The following is a 13,216-nucleotide window of genomic DNA, read 5'->3' as shown; positions in this document are numbered from 1 at the left end:
GATAGAGTAATCTTGGTTGTAGGTTCTTGCTTTTCATCACTCTGAGTGTTTCTTGCCATTCCCTTCTGGCTGTAAGATCGCCGCGCCGCCGGAGGCAAAGAAGGCGAGGGAGAGCCGGATAGAGAGTCGAATTCAACAGGCAGGCTTAATTGGGACGATCGGGCGGGTTCTCAGACTCTGAGAGGAATGAGCCTGGGAAGCCGCACGCAACTGGTGGGGCTTGAGATTTTTATAACCCCCTGTAACGGCGGGGGAATTTCCACTGCGATTTGGGCCTGCAGGTGTTTGCGCAACCAGGGCGTTCTGGGCAGAATGTCTGTGCTTAAAGATACCAAAGGTATGAGGACTTTCCAGCCCCTACCCAAGCCCAGGGGCCACCGGACAATACCAAAGGTATGAGGACTTTCCAGCCCCTACCCAAGCCTGGGGGCCACCAGACACTGGCCTGCAAAGTTTCCTTTGAGAAATCAGCTGACAGCCCAATGGGAACTCCCTTGTAGGTAACTATCTACCTTTCTCTTGCTGCTTTTAAGATTCTCTCTTTGTCTTGAACCTTTTGCATTTTGATGATGATGTGTCTTGGTGTGGGCCTCTTGGGGTTCATCTTGTTTGGGACTCTCTGTGCTTCCTGGACTTGTATGTCTGTTTCCTTCACCAAGTTAGGAAAGTTTTCTGCCATTATTGTTTCAAACAGGTTTTTGATTTCTTGTTCTCGCTCTTCTCCTTCTGGCACCCCCAAGATGCGAATGTTGGCATGCTTGAAGTTGTCCCAGAGGCTCCTTACACTATCCTCATTTTTTTGCATTCTTTTTTCTCTTTGCTGTTCTGATTGGGCATTTTTTTGCTTCCTTATATTCCAAATCAATGGTTTGCTTCTTGGATTTACATACTCTACTATTGAAGCTGTGTAAATTATTCTTTATTTCAGTTAATGCCTCCTTCAATTCTGACTGTGCATCCATCATTTCTGATTGGTCCTTTTTTATGCTCTTGAGGCCCTCACTAAGTTCTCACTAAGTTCATTGAGCATCCTTATAAGCAGTATTTTGAACTCAGCATCTGTTAGGTTGCTTATCTCCATTTTGCTTAGTTCTTTTCTTGGGGTTTTGTTCTGTTCTTTCATTTGGGACCAGTTTCTTTGTCTCCTCATTTTGGCTGCCTCCCTGTGTTTGTTTCAGTGTATTACTTAATGAGAGGTATGGGGCTCGCTGAGACCAGATGCTGCTTGTTTGAAAGAATTTAGTAAAAACCTGAAGCAGGATCCAAGACAGGCCAATCCTATGGTTAAGCAAGTGGCAACAGCTTGGGTGGGCCTGAAAGTTGGGTGGGGCGGGGCGGGGCGGGGCAGGGCCTCAGGGAGTCAGCAGGGCGGGGCTACCAGTGTGAGCCAGGCTGCTGGAGTCCCAGATATGGGGGCTGTCTGCCGCCCCAGAGAAGGGCTCACCAAAGGAACAAAGGCCTGTGACAGCATGTCTGTCTCGCAGAAAGCCCCTCTCCAGCCCTCGCTCCAGTGCCAAACAGCTCAGTTCTTCCCTGTATGTCTCTGGTGCCCCTCGAGCTGCCCCCCCTCCGAGCTTAGAGGGAGAGAGTCCGATAAGTCCGTGCGCGGGCCCTTTAAGGAGCTGCCTGGGGCTCCAGCCGCCTCAGCCTCCCTGAGCCTCAGTTCCTGCTGGTTTTCCAGCCAGAAGTGATGGGGATTCTCTTCCTGGCACTGGAACCCTGAGCGGGCCACCTGGTGTGTGACGGGGACCCCTCAGTCCTCAGGAAGGACCTTCCCAGCCGCGGGAGCCTCCTGATTTTTATCCGCCACACGTGGGTGTGGGACCAGCCTGTCCCCTCCGCCCTCCTGCCAGGCTCCATGTGGCTGCTGCTTTGATTCCGTAGTTGTAGGACTAACATTCAGTTTGATTTCAGGCGGTTTTGAATGATGGTTGTTCTGTAGTTTAGTTGTAACTTTGATGTGGTTGTGGGTGGACGCGATACCGCGTTGACCTACCCGCCCTCTTGACCGGAAGTCCCCCTAGAACCTATTCTTTACAAAATAATGATGTTGGCCAAACTATGTCGTAGGTGTGTCAGCCGCTCTCCTGGCCTGACTACTGTTGCCAGTGTCCCCACATCCCCTGAGAATGCTCTGCGTGAGCCGGCACTGGCACCACGAGGGTTTGCGCCCCGTGTTCTTCAGAGAGCAGAGGCGAAGCTGTCCTGTCATCATCCGCCACACAGATTACGCCCAGGTGGATGCCCTTGTCAGTGACCCTTGCGCACACACAGGGCACATTCCAGAACTACAGTGGATAAGTACAGCCACAATCCCATCAGTGCACGACACATTCTCTCTCCTATGCATCTCCAGCCATCTAAGTGGAGGAAGGATTTTAAGGAGGGAGGGGACTAGGCAGGAGGGGACCAGGGACAGGAGGGGCGCGGGAGCTGCTGTCAGACGAAGCAGCTCTGAGAAGAGTGGGCAGACAGCACTGCGGGACTCGGTTCATTCATGCACACTCACCCACTCACACTTCACTGGGCTCTGCGCTGGCCTTCGGTGTGCAGTGTTAACACGGTTTGTGCTGCTGGACTGCAATGCTCACAGCTGCAAAGAAGTCAGGTAGGAAGCACTGTAGAGGTTGGATAACACATGTCATAAGAAAGCTTGGTCCCTGCCCTACAGGTAAAAGAGGAATGACACCATGTTATGGACTAAATGTTTGAGTCTCTCCAGCCTCACATGTTGAAACCCTAATCCACAGTGTGGAGGTATTTGGAGGCGGGCCTTTGGAAAGTGAGTGGAACCCTCCTGAAGGGATTAGTGCCCTTAAAAGAAGAGACCCGGGAAAGTGTACTTCCTCACTCTGCCTCCTCCCCCACTCTATCCCCACCACGAGAGGGCACAGCAGGAAGGTGGCCAGGCAGCAGTACCCTGATCCCAGACTTCCAGCCTCTGGACTGTGAGATATAAATGTTCTTAAGCCATCCAGCCTGGCCTGAGTAAGAAAATGACCAGATGGGAAAATGGATTTGTGGGAGCTGAGACTTAGAAGTGTAGTAGAGAGAAATGCTTCTCTTTTCTCCATTGAGAAACGTGATGAGCTAGTGCAGTTCTGAGTGAGAACTTATACCAATGTAAAAACTTATACTGTACTGCCACATGTAAAGAAGGTATGTATACCTTAAAAACAGTTCTCCTAAAATATTAACATTATAAGGTATACAAATACTAAAACCCTCCCAAATGTAAACTCAGTACTCTGAAAGTGACTTAATAGCTTGACATTGCTATTAAAAACAAGGACACTCTAGCCCTGGCCGGTTTGGCTCAGCCATTAGAGCGTCAGCCTGAGGACCAGAGAGGCCTGGGTTTGGTTCCCTCTATGGGCACGTACCTCGGTTGCAGTTTGTTCTCAGCCCGTTGATGTTTCCCTCTCTTTCTTCCTCCTTCTCTCTCTCGCACTCTATCTGAAAGATAAATGCAAAAATGTTCTCGGGTGAGGATTAAAAAAAAACAAAAAACAAGGACACTGTAGTTAGAGAAGTTAGGCTTCCCTAATCACAACACAAATCCAGATCTGGGGTGAGGAATGTCAGTTTTCATTTTGCATTAGCACACAATGGTAGATACTGACGGAAGGCAATCAATAAAATTAGAAATGAGAATAGAAGGAAAAACATGTAAAATAAAAGGAGGTAAAAATGCAATACAATAAGACAAAATAGAGTATAATGAAACAAGGAATCAGAAGAGTCTGTACGTAAATAATAGTATGCCAAAAACCAAAAAGTACCACTGATTGATGTGTTATAGGTGTATACAAACACAATCAAGTTTAAAATGCAAGTAGATGTGGAGACAATTTTGACAACATATATAACAGACAAATTATAACAATATAGAACTCATTGTTCCAAATTAATCAAAAGATGTTAATAATTTTAAAAAGAGAAGAAATCACAATAGTAAAAATACAAAAGGCTAATAAACACATGAAAAACTTCCTAACTTCACTTATAATCTAATAAGAAATCCAAATTAAAACAATGAGATAATACTGTTCACCTAATTGATAAAATAATATTGAAAATTTAATGAGAGAGAAACATAAAGTTTGGAGAAAACAGTTCATTTTCATATATTCCTGCCAATAACCTTTCTGAGAGTAATGTGGCATTACCATAACCTTTTAAATGTCTATTATTTGACCCAGCGATCCTCTAGTAATCTTGCCTAAAGAAACATTAGTACACATTAACAAAGATATTAACTATGATATTATTTATAATTGGAAACAATATCTACTAATAAGGGAAGATCACATTAGCATTCTGATATATTTAATGTACAAAAGTACCTTATAAAACAATATAGCAAAGTATAGCAGCCACCTTTTTGTTTGAAAAAATTAAAGATGTGTGCATGTGTGTGCTGTGTGTCCATGTTAGGGGTGTGTGTGATGAGTGTATGTGGTGTGTGTGCATGGTGTGTGTGTGTGCATGGTGGGGTGTGGAGGTGTGTGTGTCAGGTGTGTGTGTGCATGGTGAGTTCGTGTGTGGTGTGTGTGCATGGTGGGATGTGGAGGTGTGTGTGTGCATGGTGAGTTTGTGTGTGGTGTGTGTGTGTCAGGTGTGTGTGTGTCAGGTGTGTGTGCATGGTGAGTTCGTGTGTGGTGTGTGTGTGCATGGTGAGTTCGTGTGTGGTGTGTGTGTCAGGTGTGTGTGTGCATGGTGAGTTCGTGTGTGGTGTGTGTGTCAGGTGTGTGTGTGCATGGTGAGTTTGTGTGTGATGTGTGTGTGTGTGCATGGTGGGGTGTGGAGGTGTGTGTGTCAGGTGTGTGTGCACTGCATAGACGCACATTCGGGAGTTCTCTCATCACGTGGGTTGGCAAAGTGGACCTGTACAATGGGATTGGAATGGTAATAACGAAGGAGTTCTTTGTCACTGTACACATCTCCGTGTCCTTTGAGTTCTTATTTCAGACTCCTGTCCTGATGTTCTCACCTCTGAGTCATGTTCCCCTTTTCATGCTCGACCTTTAAAGAGGAAATGGTGCCATTTCTATTCAAATCCCAGCACAAGAGACCTGTCCCTTAGGAGCCTCATTTGAGGACGGTGTTATTTTGCAATCTCTCCCCCGTGTCAGTGACATTCCCAGTAAAGGGAGTGATTGTCAGAGCATTTGTCTTTTAAAGCTTCACAGATAGATACATTTGTGAGATAAAGCAGCGGCAACGCGTTTTCTGTATTAAGTATCACACCGAAGCAGCACTAGATAGCGCGCAGAGGTTACAGAAATAGGGAGGCAGAGCACCGGGCAGAAACTGGAGGGGCAGCTGCCATCCCAGCCAGTGCGCAGTGACGGGAAGGGCCTGGAGGGGCAGCTGCCCTCCCAGCCAGTGCACAGGGACGAGGAAGGGCCTGGAGGGGCAGCTCCCCTCCCAGCCGGTGAGCAGGGACGAGGAAGGGCCTGGAGGGGCAGCTCCCCTCCCAGCCAGTGCTCAGGGACGAGGAAGGGCCTGGAGGGGCAGCTGCCCTCCCAGCCGGTGCGCAGTGACAAGGAAGGGCCTGGAGGGGCAGCTGCCCTCCCAGCCAGTGCACAGGGACGAGGAAGGGCCTGGAGGGGCAGCTCCCCTCCCAGCCGGTGAGCAGGGACGAGGAAGGGCCTGGAGGGGCAGCTGCCCTCCCAGCCGGTGAGCAGTGAGGAGGAAGGGCCTGGAGGGGCAGCTGCCCTCCCAGCCGGTGCGCAGGGACGAGGAAGGGCCTGGAGGGGCAGCTGCCCTCCCAGCCGGTGAGCAGTGAGGAGGAAGGGCCTGGAGGGGCAGCTGCCCTCCCAGCCGGTGCGCAGGGACGAGGAAGGGCCTGGAGGGGCAGCTGCCCTCCCAGCCAGTGCACAGGGACGAGGAAGGGCCTGGAGGGGCAGCTGCCCTCCCAGCCGGTGCGCAGTGACGAGGAAGGGCCTGGAGGGGCAGCTGCCCTCCCAGCCGGTGAGCAGTGAGGAGGAAGGGCCTGGAGGGGCAGCTGCCCTCCCAGCCGGTGCGCAGGGACGAGGAAGGGCCTGGAGGGGCAGCTGCCCTCCCAGCCGGTGCGCAGGGACGAGGAAGGGCCTGGAGGGGCAGCTGCCCTCTCAGCCGGTGCGCAGTGACGAGGAAGGGCCTGGAGGGGCAGCTGCCCTCCCAGCCGGTGAGCAGTGAGGAGGAAGGGCCTGGAGGGGCAGCTGCCCTCCCAGCCGGTGCGCAGGGACGAGGAAGGGCCTGGAGGGGCAGCTCCCCTCCCAGCCGGTGAGCAGGGACGAGGAAGGGCCTGGAGGGGCAGCTGCCCTCCCAGCCAGTGCACAGGGACGAGGAAGGGCCTGGAGGAGCAGCTGCCCTCCCAGCCGGTGAGCAGGGACGAGGAAGGGCCTGGAGGGGCAGCTGCCCTCCCAGCCAGTGCACAGGGACGAGGAAGGGCCTGGAGGAGCAGCTGCCCTCCCAGCCGGTGTGCATTGAGGAGGAAGGGCCTGGAGGGGCAGCTGCCCTCCCAGCCGGTGCGCAGGGACGAGGAAGGGCCTGGAGGGGCAGCTGCCCTCCCAGCCGGTGAGCAGTGAGGAGGAAGGGCCTGGAGGGGCAGCTGCCCTCCCAGCCGGTGTGCAGTGACGAGGAAGGGCCGGGAGGGGCAGCTGCCCTCCCAGCCGGTGCGCAGGGACGAGGAAGGGCCCCGGGAGGCAGCGGCCGCAGTGGCTGCGCTACCTTGGTGGCCTCACATCGAAACAATTTCTGTCTAGAAGTATGTTCAGCAGCTGCTGCCGGGTTACCTCCGGGAAGAGCAAGGCTTCTGCCTCTTGCTTTGATTATTTAAACCTATTCTTTTCAAATGAAGAGTAAATTAGAATTATAGATGGTATGGGTGATTTTTTTTTACTGTTTTTCTGTACTTACCCAATTTTCTATAGTAAACACATGCTATTTTTGTAATTAAAACAAACAAACAAACACAAGTGATTGAAATGTACCATTTTTGCAAGGAGAACCCATAAGCCCCCGTGGGGGATTCCTGTGGCCCGAGGAGCCTAGTTCAAAAACAGGCTATTAACACTGAAGTTGGCAGGGCCTCCAACTTATGCAAACTGAAACAACATTTAAGAAAGACATTTAATGAACAGAAAGTAGTAGTGAAATAGTATGAGCTTGTAAAAGAACACAGCATCGGACTCATACACTCTTGTGGTTGATTTTAACTCCGTAACCCTGGAAAGTGACATAGCTTTTCTGCCCCGAGTCTCCTGGCCTGCGAACCGGACAGTCGGTGACCAAGCTGGCAGAGCGCCAGCCGAGGGAGCGTTAACCAGGAGCTATTGTTAGAAGCTCTGCCGGATACACGCAAAAGTGGAGAATTCCACCGCGTTCCCACTCTCTCGGAGACACCAAGTGAACTTTAGATCATAGGCGTTGAGGAGGCTCCAGTTCCCTCTGATCACAGAAGCTCTCCTGCCAGCGACCCGTGTGCACTCAGCCCCAAGGCCCTGGACTCCTTGTCTCCTGAGCTTTCACCCGCTGGGTGTCCCCCATGTTTCCCCGCGGAGGTCTTTCTTACCCACCCATGGCATGTGCACTCCTTCGAGACCACACCCTGTCTGCGCATAACAAGTTCAGTCCCCCAGCACCTCACGGGTTCGGCACTCTCTCGAGGAAACCCACCAGGCCAGAGAGCAGAATCACAGAACACTGGCCCTCCCCAGCCCCTGGCGTACAAAGTCCACCTGGGTTGTCTTCCCCGTTTTTCCTCCCGTCTCCATGGAGACTCCTGCTCTCCATCCTACTCAGCCTCTGCACTTGTGAAGGACCTAAATCCTCATCTGTTTTGAGGCACTCTGCCCCTCTGATGGTAGAAGACTCAGTCACTGTCTAGGAGTAGTTATATATGAATGAGTAGTGATGAACAAGTGTAATTCAATTTTATATACACACATATATATATACATACATATATATATACATATATATATATATATATATATATAAAATTTACAAGAGTACCAAAAAATTAAATACTTAGGTCTAAATTTAGCAAAATATGTGAATAATGTTTATTCTTATAAATACAAAACACTTATCAAAAAGAACCAAAACAGAGAGATATATACTACTATATTCATGGATTGAAAAACTTAATATCCTTAGAATGTCAAGTCTCACAAAAAAGACCTTTAGAGTCAACATAATGTTAGTTAAAATCCCAGAGAGATTTTTATATATTTTAACAAGCTTTTCCTAAAATTTGTATGGAAAGTCAGAAAGGTAGCCATAAAAATTCAGAAAAAAATTAAGTTGGAGGATTCATACTACCTGATTTCAAGACTTATTATAAAGCTATAGTAATCAGTATAGTATAGGGTTGGAGAGCAAGGGGGGTGTCGAATGTGAAGGGACAGGGTATTTTGGAAACGATAAAACTGTACCGTATAGAGCGGTGGTGGCGCACGCATGACTCTGCACGTAATGAAATCCACAGCACTACACACAGTAGGTAAGTGTTTTTAATAATTTCTGTAGTTTAGCTGACAGTATTGCATCAAGACTAATATTTTAATTTTGAAAATCGTTCTACATATTGTTATATAAGATGTTTATACATAAAGAAGCGAGGCCCTGGCCGGTTTGGCTCAGCGGTTAGAGTGTCGGCCTGCGGACCAGAGAGTCCCAGGTTCGGTTCCCACTAAGGGCATGTACCTGGGTTGCAGTTTGTCCCCGGCCCCAGTTGGGGTTGTGTGGGTGACAACCACTTGATGTGTCTCTCTTACATCAAAGTTTCTCTCTCTTTGTCCCACTCTATCTGAAGATAAGTGCAAAAAAAAAAAAAGAAGCGGGGGTCAGATTTTGGGAACTCTACTATTTTTATAATTCTGTGAATCTAAAAATAAAATGTTTTTTCAAAGATAATTTTATAGTAAACTGAGTATGCTATGCTGAATAGAATTTTGCACACAAACTCTTTTATTTTCTGTTAAAAATATTAGAAAAGAAAATTCTAATCTGCCCTTAGTAATTTTGTTTAAAATGTACTACAAACCGCATTCCTAAACATTCTTCTAACCTATTTCTCACCGTCTGAAAGAGACTGATTCTCCATCTACTCTAGCACTTTCCGTCGTAGTTCAGTTTTATTTATCAGGACTACTCTATTATACTTCTTGTTTACAAAACAAATTTTTTCTTTTTCTGATTTTAGTCAGAGATTATAACTATTCTGTGTGTTTTATGCCCCCTCCCCACAATTATATGCTAGATGCCTTTTCAATTTCATAAATAGTTGCATCATTAAATATTTTGACTATCTAATATCAATCTAATATCTTGCTTCCTGATGAAGCTGAAGCCAAATTTCTTTTTTCTTTTTTCTGCTTTCTTTTCTCCCTCCCTTGCCTCCCTCTCTTCCTCCTCTCTCTCTCTCTTCCTTCCTTCCTTTTTCCCTCCCTTCCTTCCTTCCTTCCTTCCTTCCTTCCTTCCTTCCTTCCTTCCTTCCTTCCTTCCTTCCTTCCTTCCTTCCATAGTATTATTGTTACTGATCAGGAACTGGCCTGGAGAGCATCTGTCTTGGACCAGTCAGCAGTGCGTGTGTTCTTGACTTTGGGCAGGAAAGATTTCACCGTGTGAGTCCAGGTGATTTTGCAAGTACATCCATTAAAGCCAGGGGCAAGGCAGAGTCTAGAACAGAATAAGCACAGTAGGGAGCCAAGGCGGGGCTCCTCTGGCTCTCCAGAAATGTCACAGGAAAGGGACCAGCCTAGGCGAGGTTGCGATTGGCTCACTGAAAGTCAGAGAGAAGATGCCTTGCAGACAGGTTTGGGGTGTCAGCCTGGATCAAGCTCCTGCTGCTCGTTGTTCCTCTGGCTGCCCGTCTGCTGGGGACTCTTAGAGTGTAGGAGATGCCTGCCTGTAGGGGAAGAAGAGCAGAAGGGGAAGGAGTGGGATTGCTGGGGGGGGGGGGGGGTGGCCCAGGTAGGTTTTAGAGGCTGGGCGTTTAGGGGAGGTCTTGGGGAGGATCGGAGAATAGTCATCAGCTTTATGCTGATATACCAGAGTGCGGTTTATTTTTTCAGCTTTTCTGTCCATGGTGTGGTGGGCACAAATGACACTAATTGAATTGCTCCTGTCTGTCTCCCCGAGTTGGGTGATTGAAGCTATTTACCCTCTGGTTGGGGAGAGGAAATATAAACCATTTACTCTTAAGTGTCCTTGGTTAGGGAGGATAGAATTTTGCTGTCTACTAGATGGCTGTAAAGTGCTTGGCCTTGTAACTATGTCTCACTTTCCCTACCCCCTTGCCCTGGCTTCCAGCCTCCTGTTACTCTGAAGACGTTTCTTGTCTCCGTGTTTCTCACCGCTCCGTTAGCGTTGCCACACTACTGAGGTTCATAGTTGGCCTGGTGTATTAATCAGCATGAGTTTTAAATAGGCAGAAGAGGAAATGGAAAATTTAATTAATGATTAAATATAACTGTGATGCTTATCTAAAAGCAAGTCTGGGCTCATAAAAATTCTTTAGGGTGACATGGCAGACGCGAGTGGTTTGGGATCTCTGAAGCCAGGCTGAGGAACAAACGGAGCAGAGCTGCAGTTAGAAGGCTTGAGGCAGGTGCTCCCGGAGTAGACCTCACCTGTGGTCACTGGTGTGGGTGCGCATGTGCATCCATGAACCAACTTGTTCTTGCTGTTTGCCAGAATCAGAACCACGGGGCTGCAGGCAGTTTTCACAGACTCACTATTGATGGCTCTTGAATTGGACAGACTGTTTAACTAATGGCTCTATTGTCCTGGATGAATACTTCCAATTTTCAATTTTACATGAGGGCATTCAAAAATGAAGCTAGTAGTGCTATAACACACAATGTAAAATAAATATCAGGTTTCAAAAATTAAGTACTAATATCAGTAAAATTAATTGTATTGCTCTGATAATAGAAAATACACAATCTTTTCATTGGACCCGTGGTACAATAATATATCTTTAAAGTCACAATGAAGATCACAATAATTAACAAAAATGGAAATAATGTAATTTACAGTATTTAAACATATATTTTCAAAATGCTTTTTCTTTACTGATTTTAGAGAGAGAGGAAGGGAGAGGAAGAGAGAGATAGAGACATTGACTGGCCACCTTCTTCATGCCCTGCACAACCTGGGCCTGTGTCCTGACCAGGAATCGAACCAGCGACCTCTTGGCGCATGGGTAGATGCTCAACCAGTGAGCCACACTGGCCGGGCTAAACATACATTTTTAATATAAAAGGAATCTAGCCCTGGCCAGTGTGGCTCAGTGGTTGGAGTGTCGGCCTGCGGACCAGAAAGTCCCAGTTTTGGTTCCCGCTAGGGGCACATACCAGAAAAAAAAAATGCAAATAAGTATTAACTACTTGGAAATGGTAAAATTCTTTCTTAAGCCACATGTGGTTCAAGGAAAAAAACAAAACCCAATATTTAGATAATAATAACGATTACTAAAACACTATAGGATTCAAACAACTTCTGGTTTCGGTTCCTACATGGAAAAAGCTTAGAAGTCGTGACTCTCATTTCTCACAAGAAGGAAAAAACTGAAAACTAAGAACTTTTCTAGATCTGTTAGAATATTGAGGTCACAGGTCAAACTGCCACCCCCAAATCTCGAGAGGCGGGCAAATATCGAGAATCAAAACATAGATCTGATTACTTGAAGCAGAAGCCACAGGAGCCAGTAGCTGTTAGAAACACACGATCGTTTTGATGAATTCCTATAGGCTGAATGTAGCTTGTGTAGAATTAAAAACTGCCGGGGGCCTAGTTTTAGTGGGACTCCCACACTTATGTTTTACCTCCAGGAACTCGACCAGGTTCTCACCATGATGATCAGATAGAAAGAGCCCTTGGGTTTTGGGCAGAGGAAGGAGGAAAGTAACCATTTTAAAATACATCCAGAATACTCTCCCTTCCAAAAGACTGCCCTCCCGAGGGAGCTGTGTCGCCGGAGGCTCACCTGACTGGGGAAGAGCAACAAGTCGGCCACAGCCCCTCTAACATGCCCGCCTTTGAAAGGCAGAGAAATACATTAAAAGGCCAAGAAAAGTTTCACAACCCATTGACTCAGGCTCACCACAAAACTGAGTTTAATCATAAGATCATAGAAAGCTTTCCTTCCCCAAAACCTTGCACCACATCAAAAGGGCTTTAGTGAAATAAAAATGGATTACATTGAGAGAACGGCAAGGCACAGACTCTATTTAAGAAGTTCTTAGGGAAATCCAATTGATACTGTTGTAATTAGCTGCTTATTAGTCATAGAAAAGGAGCAAGGGGAAAGCAGACATCATAAGCATGGCCATTTGGGAATGGCCAGGAAGCTGCAACTTTACATTCCCCAGGGAACCTCCAGTCCATTCCCTGCAGATCATGGGGAGAAGGGACTGGACAGAGGGGAGAAGGGTGCATGAGCAGGAAGGGTGCCTGCCCGTCAAATCGAGGAACAGAGATCATTGGCTGGAGGGGCAGGGCCACTGCAAGCCCATGAAAATGTGAGAACACGTAATCCCAGACAAAGGAATTCTTACTCTCTTGGCTCTGGGCTCTCTTGCATTTGCCCATGTTCCCTCCACAGCCATGTGGCCCTGAAGACCCCACATGCAATAGACTGTGGCTGGAAACACAAAGTAACCGAAGCTGGCCTGATGCTGGATTGGACTATGCCAAACAGAACCTGGGCAATGGCTTTGATCCCAGCTCTGCTGGAACCAAAACAGGACGTCTTCCTTGGTGGGATGAGGGGAATGGACACTGGAAACTCAGGGGTTTAATTCTACAGGACTAAAGCTTTCTACAGTACCTCATCCTATCACGCAAGTCTCAAAAAATTATTTTTCTCGTGACATTGTAAGAAGCTCACATCCCCAAACAACAGTGGGTGTAAGGAGCGTTCCTCATCAATAGCACAAAGACAACAGGGGAGAAAAACAAAACAAGGAAGCTGTAGGACATGGAAACTTCTAGCACCTGCAGCTGTGGCATTGAACACAGCCTAGGTACTAGCCAGGGTCACGTGACACCAGCATAACATCACACAAGAGATTAATTTCACACCAAAAGTTTAATTACCTCATACATCATGCCCTACTTTCAACAAAAAATTACATGCCAAAATGCAAGACAAAACACAGTCTAAAGAAACAAATAGTACAATAATTAATAAATAATAATACAAGAATAAACTCTTTCG

The sequence above is a fragment of the Molossus molossus genome, unplaced genomic scaffold, assembly GCF_014108415.1.
Source record: "Molossus molossus isolate mMolMol1 unplaced genomic scaffold, mMolMol1.p scaffold_m16_p_9, whole genome shotgun sequence".
NCBI lineage: Eukaryota > Metazoa > Chordata > Mammalia > Chiroptera > Molossidae > Molossus > Molossus molossus.
Note: the sequence above shows the minus strand (reverse complement) of the source record.